Source organism: Dasypus novemcinctus, chromosome 15 (assembly GCF_030445035.2).
Source record: "Dasypus novemcinctus isolate mDasNov1 chromosome 15, mDasNov1.1.hap2, whole genome shotgun sequence".
Lineage (NCBI taxonomy): Eukaryota > Metazoa > Chordata > Mammalia > Cingulata > Dasypodidae > Dasypus > Dasypus novemcinctus.
The window spans coordinates 64,318,970-64,334,988 of NC_080687.1; the positions used below are offsets into that span (position 1 = coordinate 64,318,970).

General features: G+C 39.9%; 1 long non-coding RNA gene across 2 annotated transcripts in view; it reads left to right on the forward strand.

Moving 5' to 3' along the window:
* The first annotated feature begins 5,610 nt into the window (after positions 1 to 5,610).
* Positions 5,611 to 16,019, forward strand: part of LOC105744810 (uncharacterized) — a 46,083-nt gene continuing 35,674 nt past the window's right edge. For both annotated transcript variants that reach the window (XR_009180642.2, XR_011645828.1), the window contains exon 1: positions 5,611 to 5,677. This is a non-coding gene — a long non-coding RNA (uncharacterized lncRNA). The remainder of the gene's footprint in view (positions 5,678 to 16,019) is intronic.

Sequence of the window (16,019 nt, forward strand, 5' to 3'; positions counted from 1 at the left end):
CAGGTCAACCATGACCATGTTATGTAACAGCCCCAACTACTTCCCTCAACCCCACCCATCTGCTGGCTATCAAATCACCATCTTTGTTCCCTTCATCGAATCCATGATGCACTCATACAGGGGTTTTTAACAAGGGTCTGTGAGCTGGAGTTAAAAAAAACATTATTCCTGTGGGGACGTGTTGGTGTGGGTGTGATATATTTTTTAAATAACACACAGGATAGTGTGGACTTAGTAAGGGGTCTATGGTGTTCACTTATCTGGCAAAGGAACAAAAAAGGGTAAGAACCCCTGCCCTAAAATAATGCTATTAGTTTACTTGTTTATTGACTGTCTTTCCTCACAAAAATTTAGGTTCTTAATTCAGCTAAAGAGGAATTTTATCTGGTTTGTTCACCATTGAATTTCTAGCACTGCAAACAGTGTTTGGTTAGCCTAGGTAAGCTTCAATAAATAGTTGTTGAATGAATAAATGGAATGATGATGATAAGATCTGTCTTGAATATGTGAAGCTTCAGAAAAATAATCAGCATTACAATCTGAACATCTTTCTATCTTCATATTGTTATTTAAATACAAAGCATGTTCAGTCATCCACTGGTTCTTTTAGCAAACCCCCTTGATTTCAAATTTGCATTTGCAGTATGCCCTTTCAAAAGATAATGTCAGCATCTACATCAGCTGAGACTGATTATAGTTGATTTTTCCATAATCTAAATATTAAATTGTGCATGCCAAGCAGACCATTTTAACTTTCTACAGTAATATATCATCTGTGAGTGGTTGTGTTAAAATAAATCAGCAATATTAAGGCACAATTTTGTTTTACAGTTAACATATTAAGAAGTGTTAGCAGAGTCAGCTGGACATTTGCATATGTTTATATTTTCTATACTGTTTTTAAATAAATTTTACCTCTACTTAAACCTTACTTATCTTATGGGACTGGAAATAACTCAGGAGGTTATCTTGTCCATCCTCTCCCTTAAATCATAAATATATAAAAACCATCGACAAAGACTGCTGAGTAGTGATTTCTTAAATAGCCTCCAGAAGAGGAGGCTCCTTGACTGAAATACCCAAGTTTCATAACTACTAAAGAAAGAATATTCTTTCTCAGTCTTACCTTTTCTTCCTCCCACTAGTATTTAAATTGAATTCATGACCTTCTTGCACTTATCTCAGTGAACACAGAATAAGATCACAATAATTTACAGCTTTCATTCTTCTGCAGACTTCCATTGTAGATAACTTTGAAGTTAGTTTTTATTCACAGGAGTTTTTTCTAAAAGGATGGACTATACATTCTTTCAAGTTATATCTCATTTATGGAGTCTCAAAGTGAACAAAGGATTTTAATAAAGTCCTAATTAATTGTGTGTATAGTGAGTGAATGATTTTCTCTTCCCTTTATGCTATGTTCCTTGAGAATCACAAGCATTTCCTTTCTGATCTCTCTCTTCTTCTGGTCCACTGTGGCTTATAAACTTAGGGTGCCCCTGAAGTGTGTTTTGGGCACATTTTGGTGGGAATTAAGATAAACTCCAGAAACATTAAAATGATCAGCATTTTCAGTTCTTCGATAGCTTCTTGAATATTGGGTCTCTATAATCTATCCTATACCTTACTTACATGCCAGTTTTTAACTCTCAAAATTCTAAACATGTTTTTTCTACATTTGGCATGCAACATGTTTGTAATTCCCTTTCAGTGGGTGTGCGCTCAGACACTGAAACTCATTCTATAGCAGAGATGTAAATAACTTTGCATAGGGTGTCATCACACTGGTGAGCAGCTGCTAATAGCAGTTACGGACATAGCAGTGGTGGCATTCCCTGGAACCTCTGTGCTCTTGGTGGACTTAAACCTTCTATAGTTCCAAGGGGTATTTCACAAGTAGACTTTAGAATCATTGTTTTTCTTATTTATTAGCTTTTTAAAAATCAATTTCATGCTTCTCTGAAATAATTCTATAATTATAATCTTCTATAATTCCTGGACACAATTGGACAAAAGATAAACCAAGAAGTAGAAGACTTGAATAACATATAAACCAAGTAGATCTAACATATGGAATACTCTATCCAACAATAGCAGAGCACACATTCTTCTCAAGTGCACGTGAAACATTCCCCTGGACAGATGTTAGATCATAAAAATGTGTTGATAATTTAAAAAAATAGAAATCATAAAGTATTTTCTCTGACCACAATGGAATGGAATTAGAAATCAGTAGAAGGAAAACTGACAAATATGTGGAAGTAAAAAAACATGTCAGAGAAGTTAGTAAATGCTTGCAGGTGAGTGGAAATGAAAACAAAGCATACAGAAATCTAATAGAATGAAGCAAAATCAGCACTCAGAGGGAAATTTACAACTATGCCTACATTAAAGACGATCTCAAGTTAATAACCTAACCTTCCACCTTAATGAACTAGAAAAGAAGAGCAAACCCAAAGAAGGAAGGAAATAAAGTTTAGAGTGAAGATAAGTGAAATGGGAAAACAGTAGAATCAATGAAACCGAAAATTGGTTCTTTGAAAGATCAACAAAATTGACAAACTTTTAACTAGACTGACCAAGAACAAAAGAAAACTCAAATTACTAAAATCAGCAATAATGTACAAACATTACCACTGGCATTTAAAGGAATAAAAGAGGATTGGCCAACAAATTAGATAAACTAGATATAATGGATACATGGCTAAAAACAAACTGTCAAAACTGACCCAAGAATAATCAGAAAACCTGAATAGGCCTGTAACTTTGTTAGAATCAGTAACAAAAAATCTTCCAACATGAAAAAAGTTCAGGACCATATGGCTTCACTAGTGAATCTGTCAAGCACTTATCAAACATCGGTCTTCCTCAAACTATGCCAAAAACAAAAAATAAACCAAAAAAAAAAAAAAAAAAGTGACAAGAATATTTTTTAACTTGTTCTATGAGGCCCATGTTACCCTAATATCAAAGATAGAGCCCAAGAAAGGAAAACTACAGACCAGTGACCCTAAAAAACATACATACGAAAATCCTTGATAAAATGCTAGTAAACTGAATCCAGCAGCATATTAAAAGGATTATTATATACTACGACTAAGTAATTCAAAACTGAAGTATATACCCAGGAGAAATGAAACAAAAAATAAGTCATATATGAATGTTTATAGCAGCATTTTTCACAATAACCCAAAAGTAGAAACAAACAAAATGTCCATCAACTAATGAATAAATAAAAATAAGCATATCCATACAAAGGGGTATTATTCAGCCATTAATAGGAGTGATTTACTGTACATGCTACAACATGGAAACTTGAAAACATGTTATATGAAAGAAGTAGGTACAAAAGGTCACATGTTATAGGATTCCATTTACATGAACTGTCCAGAATACGCAAATCCATAGACACTGAAAGCAGATTAGTAGTTGTCGGGGAATGGGGAAAGGGGTAATGGGGCATGATTGCTTGATGAGAATGGGGTTCCTTTTTGGCATGATGAAAATGTTCTGTAGTTAGATTGTGTTGATGGTTATACAACATTGAGAATGTTCTGGAAGTCACTGAATTTACACTTAAAAAAAATAACAACGTAATTTCTCAAGCTTGTCTGGGGTTATAGCTCCTAGACACAATTCTTTTTCCTTCTTCTTGCTCCAAATTTTATTTTATTTTATTTTTTAGTTTCTAATTCTATAGATGTGCTTTGTTGCTATGTGCCATTAAAAATGGCACTAAAAACCAAACAATAGCAGGCTTGTCACAATAAGGAAATAGTTCACGAATCAATTATTTTGTAACCTCGTTATGGAATAGTGTGCAAAGGAAAAGGGAGATTAATATCATAACAATCACAACATACATCTGCAACCTTAAGATCCTGTCATAAAATTGTTTTTTTTACTGCTATCTTTTCAGATATCCCCTTCAAGTGGATTGCAATCACAAAACAGGTAATTTTTGCTTGTTTTTGACTTTTCGTATGTAATTAATTCAGACTTCATCAGATTTCACAGTAATTAAAATATAAAATTTTATGATTTCTTCAATACCTGTTTTGATCATTTAAGTGACAAAATGCACTGAATATCATTATACAATAACCAGGGCATTATTTGAACCAAAACTTAAATTTATGGACAGAAAAAATTTCCTTGTCCTGTGTAAATATCTATTTCTGATAAATCTGATTTCTATTGAAGTCATTCAAAAGATTATATTAATTCATATTACTATACTCTTTTCCTAAGTCCTTAAAATTTTCCTTCTGGAAAGTTAGTGAAGATTTTCCTACATTTTGTAATAGTTTTGAAAAATTACTACTTGGAATTTTTGCTTTTGTTCAATATTTACAGTTCATCGCAATTCATGCCAAGACTGAATTTCTTTTTACGCCTCTTCAGGGCTGTGTGCCCAGATCTGGAGTCGTGCCTGTTATCAAAATATCCCATAGGGAAATTTAATATTTTTTTTTTATAAATAATATCATGCTCTTTAAAATAATTTACCTTTTCCATTAGTTATATAAAATAAACGAGAAAATGAATGAGCTTTTTTTTTCACCCACAATGGGCTAGTTTCCTTAATGTGTAATAAATTATAGCATTTAACCTCCCGAAAATGTATGTCAAAAGACAAGATGGATAAACATATTATAGACCCAGAAAAGCATCATAGAAACTCCATGAACCACAATTTAGCATATTCCCAGTTATATGTCACATCACTATTTCTCCTTGCTATATTTTTTCTAGACTTCATGGCTTTCTCATACTCTCATCCCTTATCAGTAAGTCCAGAAAAAAATTAGCTAGAAAAAGCAATCAAAAGCTAGAGAGTTGGGTAAATAAGAGTAAAATATTTTTTACTCTGTTGATAAAAAGTATTGTGAACAGTATATCTCTTTCTGAATCAATCCTTGCTCCTGGAGTGTTTTCAAATATCTAAAACATGAAATAGTTAAATTCTTATTAGGAACTGAGTCCTGTACAGTTACAGGAATCATTTTCTAAGGAGGATGAAATATGTGTTGATATGCATTGTATAAGGAGGACAAAATATTGTTGCTATGCATTGTATAAACAAGAGAAATGCTGCTTTTCTATAAATAAGGGCATTAAAATAAACATCTGTAAGAATCAAACCTGCATCTTTGTTCTCCCAGGAGTCCTGGAATTCTGAAGGATTAGACTTGAAAATGAGCTGCTGTAAATGTGGAGAGGCCTGAAAGACAAGAGTTGGGCTTGATCTTGGCCAATAAGAGTTTGCTGGGCTAAATCTTTTGGCAATTGCTGACAGCTGGGGCCAGTCAGGAGCCGAGGATGAGAGTGATACGGACACTGACACCTGGTTGTTGAGGTCCTGAGTTCTTCAGCACCTGGTGTGTGAACCCTTCCCCTCCAAATCTCAAAATATTTCTACCCTTCTGAAGGTATTTACCATGCATCTTGTGGCAAAATGCATAAAGCAAAGAACCAAGTGGCACAATTCACTTTGGCAACAACCTCAGGACAGGAGGTCAGGAGGGGTGAGACAGCGGCGAATCAACACACCCAACCACTGTTTGTGTATCTCTCACGTGAGTGTTATTGGGTTGTGTCCTGGCATCCATTTTCATTTGGGACACACAAGGGTAAAGCCTCACTTCTCTAAGTCAGGGGTGGATCTCGGTAAAAGGTAAGACCATTTTCCCTGGTCATCACGAGGGACCCAACTGTGGGGAACTTGGGAATCTCCAGCTGTCTTCTCAGTAAAAGAAAGTCCCCTACCTTTATTAGCTATGGCTCCTCGGGTCCTGGAGTCAAAATAAACAGAGATTCTCCCGGAGTGTAGACACTCAGGAGATTTTTTTGACTCTGTTTTAGCTGTGTGCCTCTGATGAGCAGGCCATGAATGTCTCAAAAATATATCTATATATTTTAAAGATTTATTTATTTTGTATTTTATTTCTCTCCCCCGCCCCCCCCCCCCCCCAGTTGTCTGCTCTCTGTGTCCATTCGCTGTGTGTTCTTCTGTGACTGCTTCTATCCTTATCAGCAGCACCGGGAATCTGTGTCTCTTTTTGTTGCATCATCTTGTTGTGTCAGCTCTCCGTGTGTGTGACGCCGTTCCTGGGCAGGCTGCACTTCCTTTCATGCTGGGCGGCTCTCCTTATGGGGCGCACTCCTTGTGCGTGGGGCTCCTCTATGTGGGGGACACCCCTGCATGGCACGGCACTCCTTGCGCACATCAGCACCACACATGGGCCAGCTCCACACAGGTCAAGGAGGCCCGGGGTTCGAACCCGTGGACCTCCCGTGTGGTAGGCGCCCACCCTATCCACTGAGCCAAGTCTGCTTCCCTCAAAAATATTTCTAAAGGCACGCCCTCCTCTTGCTCCCTCTGTTACCCTCTCTTTTTCTCATACACCCACAAGTGGGCATGGATGAGTGTGCGCCAAAAAAACCTGCCCTTTCTCTATTTTACCACTTGACAATTTACTCTCAGTTCCCTTGCTAGCCCCAGCACCCTTACAGCTTACTTCCCATAATAGGCAGCACGTGTGTTATCAGCAGAGCTACAAGGAGCCATTTACCACCGATTTGGCCTCAGAGATCTTATCTTTTTTCTTGTGACCTCTCAGAATCTTATTACACAGAACACCCGTCTTTGAACACTGAAAATATACCCTAATAAATCTCCACCTGAATAGCCTTGTACCAAAGGTATCTCCTGGAGGTGCTTAGTGTTCCACCTCAGAAGATCCGGTGAATATCAACATATATTGACCTTACGCATCCACCAGGCAAAAGGGGAAGGCAAAGGCAAACCTTCTAAGAAAAGAGGGAGGGCAGCCTCACATTGTTAGACAGATCAGGATGAGCAGGATGGAAACCCCGTAGTTATGGTGCAGGATCTGAACAAAAGGAAGGAAACCAGTTCAGAAGCTCCCGTTAAGTAGCAGATTCGGCAGAGCTCTCCTTGTGATAGAATTCCACCCTCAACTCTCCAACAGGGCATGGAAGGAGGATGGCCCCTGTGTCAATGGGACGAGAAGCTCGGGGGGAGGGGGGAGGGCTTTTCCCTTTTGTGGCCTCCTGCCCAAGGCGGATGCAGCATTCCTCTTAGGTAGGAGAGAAATTCAGTGTTACAAATCATAGCGTCTAGAGTCATGGTTGCACTCTCTGTGCTTCTTTCCCTTGTTTCATTCCCTAGCCAAGCCTGAATGTGCCAAGCAAGCTGCTTTCTACACATCCAGAGGCCGACTGCTTACCATTTTCTGAAGAGTCTGAGATTAAATTCCATTTAAGCTTTATCTCTAGACAACATGGTCCAAACTGAGGAGGAATTTGTGAACATAGAGCACAGTCTCCTTCCCTAGAAATCAGAAACAATGCCTGGATCCCCACATCCGTTCAGGAACGATTCCCTTCTTCCTCTGTATAAAGTGAAATTACACAAAGGGCACTGCGGGGAGGGGGTGCTGCAAAGGTGGGATATCGGATTCCTTGGTGATCTTGAATAGACAATTCTGAAGAGTCCTGGGTTTCTCTCTTACCACTTTCATTTTAAGTATATTTGGGAAAGGATTTGGTTTCTTGGAACCTTAGTCTTCCTGCTTAAAATTCCTCCCTTTAGGAATTCTTTTGCTTTAAATTAAGCAATGTGAGTAATGTGCTAGCATGTAGGAGTAACTCAGTACCTGTTAGTTCCATTTCCCTTCTTTCTACCTTTCCCATTGACAAAATCCAATAAGCTCTCAAAACATAAGTGCCTAGATGTGACTCAACGTCCTCATCTATAAATGAGGATAAAGTACTTCAGTTTCGTGGGATGTTTGGCAGGAAGCAAAGAGTGATTACGTGTAAAACATGTAGCACCAAGACAGGCATATTGAAGCATCAAAGACTATTAGCTAATATTATTTCTGGCGTGGTCACAGGATTATTAGCTCCCAGTGGGAAAAGCAGTTATCATTTAACTGCACAAACCATTAGGCTAAGAATAAAAATCTAATAAACGGAGCAAGTTAATGATTATTATTCTAGTTGGTTTTAGCCTCTACCTATTCACTCAAAAAACTTTTATCTTTCTGTGTCAGGCATGGAGCTTAGTACAGGATGCCTGTTCATGATCAAAGGGAGATCTTAGCAGTCCCCCAGTGCCCTTTGTGCAATTTCACTTTACACATAGGAGAAAGACAAAGTCCCTAGTGTAAAAGTTGTGGGGATCCAGTAGTGTTCCCCTCTACGGAAATACACTGTGCTTATGATCACAAATTTCTCCTTACTTTGGCACACTTTGGGTTACAGAGATAAAGCTTAAATGGAATATAATGCATCTTGGGGTCTAAGCACCAGGACCTAGAACAAGACCCTAAAAATTGGATCTCAATTTAGATTTCAAGTATTAATATTCTCTTAAAAAGTAAATAAATGTAAACATCATCTATTGACTGCCCAAACCTGCTGGGTAAAGGATTTTTCTTCTTGATGCTTTTCTTTTCAACAGTGAAGTTAAGAAATGGTTATATGATTATATAAGTTCCCTAATAAAACCGAAGTGGACAAAATGAAAAAAATCAGCCTTGAAAAAAGGTGAAGCAGGGAATAGCAGCTTCAAAAGATTTAATTTCGAGTACAACTACAAATACAAAGTTACATGGCTTTGAAGAAATTCTCTTGAAAAAAAGACGAAAAGCCTTCTCACTTTTGAACCAAACAATCTAAATACTAACCATAATGATCAGATAATTAACTCAATTTTCTATTTAAGTTTTATAAACTGTGCAACGACAGTTTGTAGGTAGACATCAGTGCAATAGAAAAAAGTCTAGGTAAAGGAAAATATGCTGCCCACACAATCATGAATGAGCATCATTGCCAAGGGATGAAAATCCCCCATGGGCAGTGCTATTTAAGTCCTTCTATTGCCAAGGGGACGTCAGAATGGAGAACAGTGGGCATCTTGTAAGATAGCTCACGTGAGGGAAGGAAACTTGACGGCGCCTCACCTTGACGGCGCCTCTGCGTAGGAAAACATTTTGCATCTACTTGCACAGGTCAATCTTGAATACAACAGAGGGTTTTTTTCTTTCTTTTTTTTTTTTAATGTCTGCAGGCAGTTTCTATGTTTGAGATCTTCCATACATCACTCAGTAACTTCAGCCTAAACTCTACTTCCTCATGGAAACTTCTCCTCAGGTTACAAAGTACACGAAAATAAGAAGGCAGGCAAGGGGGAAATTCCACTCTATAGTTGGTTCGCTTGTATAATTTTAACAACAGTGACATTGATCAGATTTACTCCTATGGGAAAGTTACAGGAGGTGGAATTATTGCCCAGTGGTAGAGGTTGACTTCCACATCTCTATTTTGGGAATAAATACTCTTTAAGAAATCCTTGAGGTGAATGATTAACACACATTGAGAGCCAAACAGCAAGCGAGATTTTTAGACCTGGGCAGAGGGGCTGTGCCATTTCCTCCTCTGAGCCCCGTTCAGGGGACAGCAGTGGCCTCTGGGTTCAGGATGCATAATATCCCAGAGCTCCAGACTGAGGCACTTCTGCTTGACCTGAGACTTCTATTAGTAATTTAAAAAGAAACAATACTTGACTATTTGTTTGGATTTGTCTGTGATTTTTAAAAGAGCAATTTCGTTCCAGCTAAGAGAGCATTTACCAGTATGTCTAACCAAAATGGGGCTAAGCTGAATACAAAGGTCCAGAAAGATTGCATCTTATATAATGGTACTGTGCGAGCTTCTTTAGGCAATATTTTCTTTACTTTTAACAAGACTTTTTTTCTGTAAATGCACAAACGCTAAGGAACAGAATGTGAAAAAAATCAAACTGAATCTAGAAAAAATATAATTTGACCCAAAGATGCCAATTTAAAAACAATATTTAAAATAAAGATAAGTCACAAGAGGACCCCCTCAAGGACTTCTGTGTAGCCATCATACTCTGAATCCTTCCAGTGGCATGAGAGGGCTGGCCTTCGCAGACTTTGGAGGCTGGCTGCTGGAGTTAGAAACTCAGCTCTGTAGGTGTGTGACATTGGATGGGCTATTTAATCTCTCAGGGAAGCAGATTCTTCATCTGTAAAATGGGGCTGACAAAAGCACCTCCAACCTAGAGTCATTGAAAGTATTAAAAGCAATGATGCCTGGACAGAATTTAGTACAATGCCTGGTATAAAGGAAGTGCTAAAAAAAAAATGCCAACTACTATTATTACTCAAAAATATAGGAAATAAGTCTATTGAGAATGTTTTTGGCTATCTAATAGAAACATGAACTGTAACTAACCTTGAGGGTTAGTGACACTCTCCACTGACCCTGTGTACACTTAGGAGTCACCAAGTCTGTACCTGTCTGCAGGATTTCAGGGTGAGCCCTTTCAGGCTAAGTGAGGGCCCAGGGGAGAACCCTGTGAAAAGTCTAATCCTAAGTAATAGGGAATGACTCAAGGATCCAGGACTGATGTTGGAGAGGGAGAGAAAATTGTGAGAACCACATCATATCTGCCACTCAAATATTTGGCCTTGCTCCTAAAAAATCCTTGGCCAAAAGGCATGGTTTGGCAATAAATGTGACAGAAAAACAGAAAAAAAAAATAGGGAGAATTGACCAAAAGCAGCCTGGAATATTAACAGGGCCAAGCAGCAGCACTGTTCTAGCAGTGTTGGCAGTGATGAAAGACATTGCTGGGAGCTCTGAAGATGGAGCTGGTCCCACAGAGAAAGCAGTGCCCTGGACATTAGTAGCTGCAGGAGAGACATTTTGGGCAGCAACAGCTGCAGTGTGGATGTCATCAGCGAGCACCGGCCAGGTAGCCTTCAGCATCACAGGACATCTCAGCAAGGACCCAGAGCAGGAAAGAGAGACATAATGGATATCATATGGGGAAAAAAAAAAGGAATGAGCACAGCTGAAACCACCCTGGGTACTCAAAATTCTCTGGGTTTATTGCTCCCAGGAGAGGCACATTACAATGCAGGCAGGTATCTCTGAGGTTGGTACCCGAGGCTCATCTAGCAGAATTGGTTAGATGTCTGCTCCCACTGGGATTACCCAGACCGCATGACTTGGAAGGAGCCCAAAATTTGGGCCAGCCCTGGAAAGCTGGGGGATCCCCCAGTGGAAATGAGGTTCAATTTAACGTGCTCTCAGGGTCCTTCTCTGTCCTCTGGGCAGGGTTATTAACTGACAGCCTGTGGGAGTGTCAGTTTGCTTAGACTCACCTAAGATGCTCATGACTTTCAGGTTCAGGTATTTGGCTTCTAGGACTCAGGGTATGTAGGAACAGGACAACTAAACAGGTAATGTTGGAGATGTCAAAAGCAGAAAAGAAAAGTATCCTTTATCTTGGCACTGCTGACTTGGCAGCCCCATTCTGTAGCATTCAAGGTGAAACAGTATGGTACCGTGGAAGGAGATCAGGCTCAGAAACTAGGTGGATCCACACTCACACCTCAGCAATGACACCTAATAGCTTGGGCTTTAGCTCTCTGGGTCTTTGCTTTCTCTTCAGTGAAAAGAGAATCATAGTTATCTGCCTTGCTGAGTGGTCGGAAGGATTAAATAAGGTAATATATATGATACAAAGTGCATGGCTGGGAATAGGAACTCAAAAAAAGTTAGACTCCTGAGTGGACTTGTTCTCCAGCTTGACACTCTATGCACAGAAACATTATAATTATCCCTTTCCCTGGAAAACTCTCCTTAAATAGGATTCAGCCAAGTTGGCAAGACTTCTCAGTGGCCCTGGCTCTTCATACTCACTGGGTCAGAGGGGAGAGGAGATGGACCCTAATGAGCCCACATGTCTCAGTCTCCTCAGAGCACTTGGGACCTGTCCTACTTCACCAGATCTTTGGTCCTCCTTGGACTGGACCTGAGCCCTGAGGTCTGCCAGGAATCTCTGGATCTCCTACTATGGCTGTGGGCCAGCCTGGGCTTCTAAAACAGACTTGCCAGTAGTTAATGCCATTTTCCCCTTTGAAAAATCACTTCTTTGAGGCATTATTACTGCGCTAGGTAAAGCAGAATGCCATAGTAAGAGAGAGCGCACAGGATATTAAAGATATTAAAGAGCTATTCAGAAGAGCAGAACTGAGACAAGGAAGCACAATGAAGCAGAACGGTGATGAGTCCCCATCAGAGTGCTTTCCCTTCCGTGTAGGAAGACAAGGGCCCCCTTTACAGGCAGGGAGGCAGTTATGGTGGGTTGGAAAGCCATTTGCAGGGAGAACTTCCTTCAAGGCCTAGTTCTGCAGGTTGCCAACCTGCATAGCCTCAGGCGTCTCTTAGCCCTCTGCACCTCAGTTTCCTAAAATAAGAATAACAAAAACTCCTAGCTCTCACAAGCAACGAAAGAAAAAACAGATAAGTGGGACCCCCTCAAAATTAAACTTTTTTGTGCTTCAAGTGACTTTGTCAAGAAGGTAAAAAGACAGACTACACAATGGGAGAAAATATTTGGAAACCACATATCCTATAAGGTTTTTTTTTTTTAAGATTTATTTATTTATTTACCACCACCCCCCCAATTGTCTGCTCTGTGTCCATTTGCTGTGTGTTCTTCTGTGACCACTTCTATCCTTATCAGCGGCACTGGGAATCTGTGTTCCTTTTTGTTGCGTCATCTTGTTGTGTCACCTCTTTGCGTGTGTGGTGCCATTCTTGGGTAGGCTGCACTTTCTTTCGCACTGGGAGGCTCTCCCATGGGGCACACTCCTTGTATGTGGGGCTCCCCTACGCAGGGCCACCCCTGCGTGACAGGACACTCCTTGCGCGCATCAGCACTGTGCATGGGCCAGCTCCACACGGGTTAAGGAGGCCTGGGGCTTGAACCACGGACCTCCCATGTGGTAGATGGACACTCTGTCCATTGGGCCAAGTCCACTTCCCCCTAAAAGGGTTTGATTTCCATGTGAAATAAAGAGATCATACAACTCAGTGATAAAAAGACAAGCAGTGCAGTCCGAAAATGGGCAAAAGACTGGAATAGACATTTTTCCAAAGAGGAAATACAAATGGCCAAGAAGCACATAAAAAGATGCTCAAAATTACTAGCTATTAGGGAAAAGAAAATCTTTAGATTTATTATACCTACATTTTATACAAATGGAATCATACCATATGTAGTAGTTTGTGTCTAGTTCCTTTCACTTAGCATAATGGTTTTTTAATTGTAAATTTTTTAAAATTAGAGTTTGTAGGTTTACGGTAAAGCCATGTACACAAACACAACATTAGCATATACACCCCTATTTGCTGCTGTTTTTGAAGGAAGATGGAGTCCTCCCCATCCTTTATAAACTCAAGCCCTGTTTTCCACCTGATAATTTGAGGTCACCCCCACCCCCCACCCCGCCCCCGTGTAAAATGTGCTGTATTTCAGAGAACTAGTCTCAGTTAAAAACATTTTCATTTTTACAAGAAGCAAATACTTAATATAATTGTAAAGCTTCTCATAATGCTAAAAGAGAAGCTTTCGCTTTGAGCTAAAAGTAGTTGTGGCCTTCACCTCAGTGGGCCCCAATCTTCCTGTGAAAGGAGTAGGAAGTACATATTTTTGTCTCAATTTCACATGTGGAAATACCCTGCAAAAAGAAGTGGCTTATTCAAAACCACTAAACTGAATACTCTAATACCTTGGATAGAACTGCAAAACACCTTTGCTGGAATACACAGTTCATGTGAAAATTTGATGGCTTTATTTAACATAGGTTTTGATGCCTAACGTGGCCTACAATTTTAAAACTAAAAATTTTACTTAAAACAAGCTGAAGCTTAGGAGTAGTCTTCTTTTTCCTCTCCTCTTTTTTCCAGGGTTATGAATCTTAGTGTTTCCTTGTTTAAAAGGCTCTCCCCACACCCATCTAGTCTTCATTCTCATGCGCCAGCCCTGGTTCCTGTTCTCTTCTCGTTGGGCTTGACTCTTTGAGCAGCTTACTCTTGGCCAGGTTCCCTGTGGGACCTCTCCTGCCCAGCCCTTCTTTTATGTTGTAATCTTCATGACAACAAGGGACCCTGATCTCTGCTGACACCCTGAGTATTGGAGCAACATGTAGCACATGGGTGCTCATGAAATATTTGTCCAAGAAATGAAGGAATCAATGGATTTTGCAGGAGAAATCAAACATCCTATAAATCCCACTTTCTTCATGGTCTCATTAAGAAAAGAAATCAGACTAAGTGGGAGTCTAATTGGTTCTCACTAAACCCAACACTTTGCCCTGCTGCCCGGCCTGTTAAACCTTCTGTGACCACTTCTCACCAGCTTCAATGCTACTACGCTGGTCAGAACCATTTTCATCTCTCATCTGAATTACTGTGACAATTCCCAACAGGTTCCTCTTGCACCCCTCTCCCCCAGTCTATTCTGAAAACAACCAGACTGATCCTTTTAAAATCTAAGTCAGTTCACGTCACTGTACTCAATGGAAAAGGCCAAGTTCTTCCAATGGCCCACAGGACACTATGTGACCTGCCTTCCCCACCCTTTAGCTCTCTGATCTCGCTTCCTACTATCTCTCCCTCACTCTGCTATTTAGCTTCTCTACAAAAAACAGCACCACCCCATCACTTTCTCTTCTCTCACTCTGCTTTGATTTTCTTCAGCACCCATCACCATCTAAACAACATGCATTTAACTGTTTTCTCTCCAATTTACAATTGCATAGGAATTTACATGACTAAAATGTAAGCCCATGAAAACAGGGACTTTTCTTGTCTCTCCTACCCTCAACTGTCATCATTTCCAGTACCTAGAACAGAACATCATGGGGAGGAGAAGGATATTTAATTCTTATCTTTTAGAGGCTTACAGTGAGCAAAATTAAACAGTCATGACCAAGTTAAAGAAAAATTAAATTCTAAAACACATGATATTGATCTTACGCACAAAAGGGGTTCAGATAAAGGAGGGATGTGATGTTATCAGCCCATAAAGAGTTGGGATATTATTCAAAGAGGATACTAAGAGTTAAAGGATGGTGGTATTTAGATAGGTCAATGTCTAAAATTAAGAAAATTTAGCCCTAAAAGTTAAGTAACTTGCCCAAGTTCTTATAACTTACAACTTAGGACTGGAAACCTTGGTCTCTCAGAGTTCATGGTCAAAATCTTAAATGACAGAGTGGGAAGCAAAGCAATGAAAGGAGTCTTTCTGGTGAAGGGAATGCCTTTCTGATAATGGGGCTTTTGAGTAGAGAGAGATCTGAAAGAAAAGAGGAAGCTACTTCTGTGGCTATGTGGGGAATGAGGGTGAACAAAGGGAACAGCTCTTGCAAAAGCAGAGTCTCCCAGGTCTATTCAGTGTGCCTGATCAGGAGCAAGAAGGCAAGGGTGACCAAAGTGAATAGGCAAGGGGAGAGTAGGAGGAGATGTAACCTGATCATGTGGGGCCATGTAGGAATGGTATGGGCTTGGGTTTTATTCTGACCGAGATAGGATTCTATTGGATGGCTTGGAACAAAGGAATGGCATTTCAAAGGACTACTTGGCCACTGTGAGCATAAGAATCTCTAGGGAGCAAGAGTGGAAGCAATTAAACTGTTGCAGTTATCCACAGGAAAAATAATGGTAACGCAGGTTAGAGTAGAGGTGGGGATAAGTGGTCAGAATATGGATGTTTTTTTTTAAGCTCAAATATCCATTTATTACTGAATAGTTGTTATGTGCACAGAGGAACCCAGGAGTCTTGGAATAGTCCCACAGAGTTGTAGAGCTCTAGGGGTACTAGTCAAATAATTGGTTATGAAAATGGCACCCCCTGAAATTATTCAGTGCACAACCTATGAAGCTGTAAGTGTGGTGCTGTTTTTGAGCAGCACTTCCCACACATTTACTCTTTTTTTTTGTCTTTATTTATTTTTTTAATGTTACATTCAAAAAATATGAGGTCCCCATATACCCTCCACCCCCCTCACCCCACTCCTCCCCCCATAACATAATCTCCTCCATCATCATGAGACATTCATTGTATTTGGTGAATACATCTCTGAGCACCGCTGTACCTCATGGTCAAT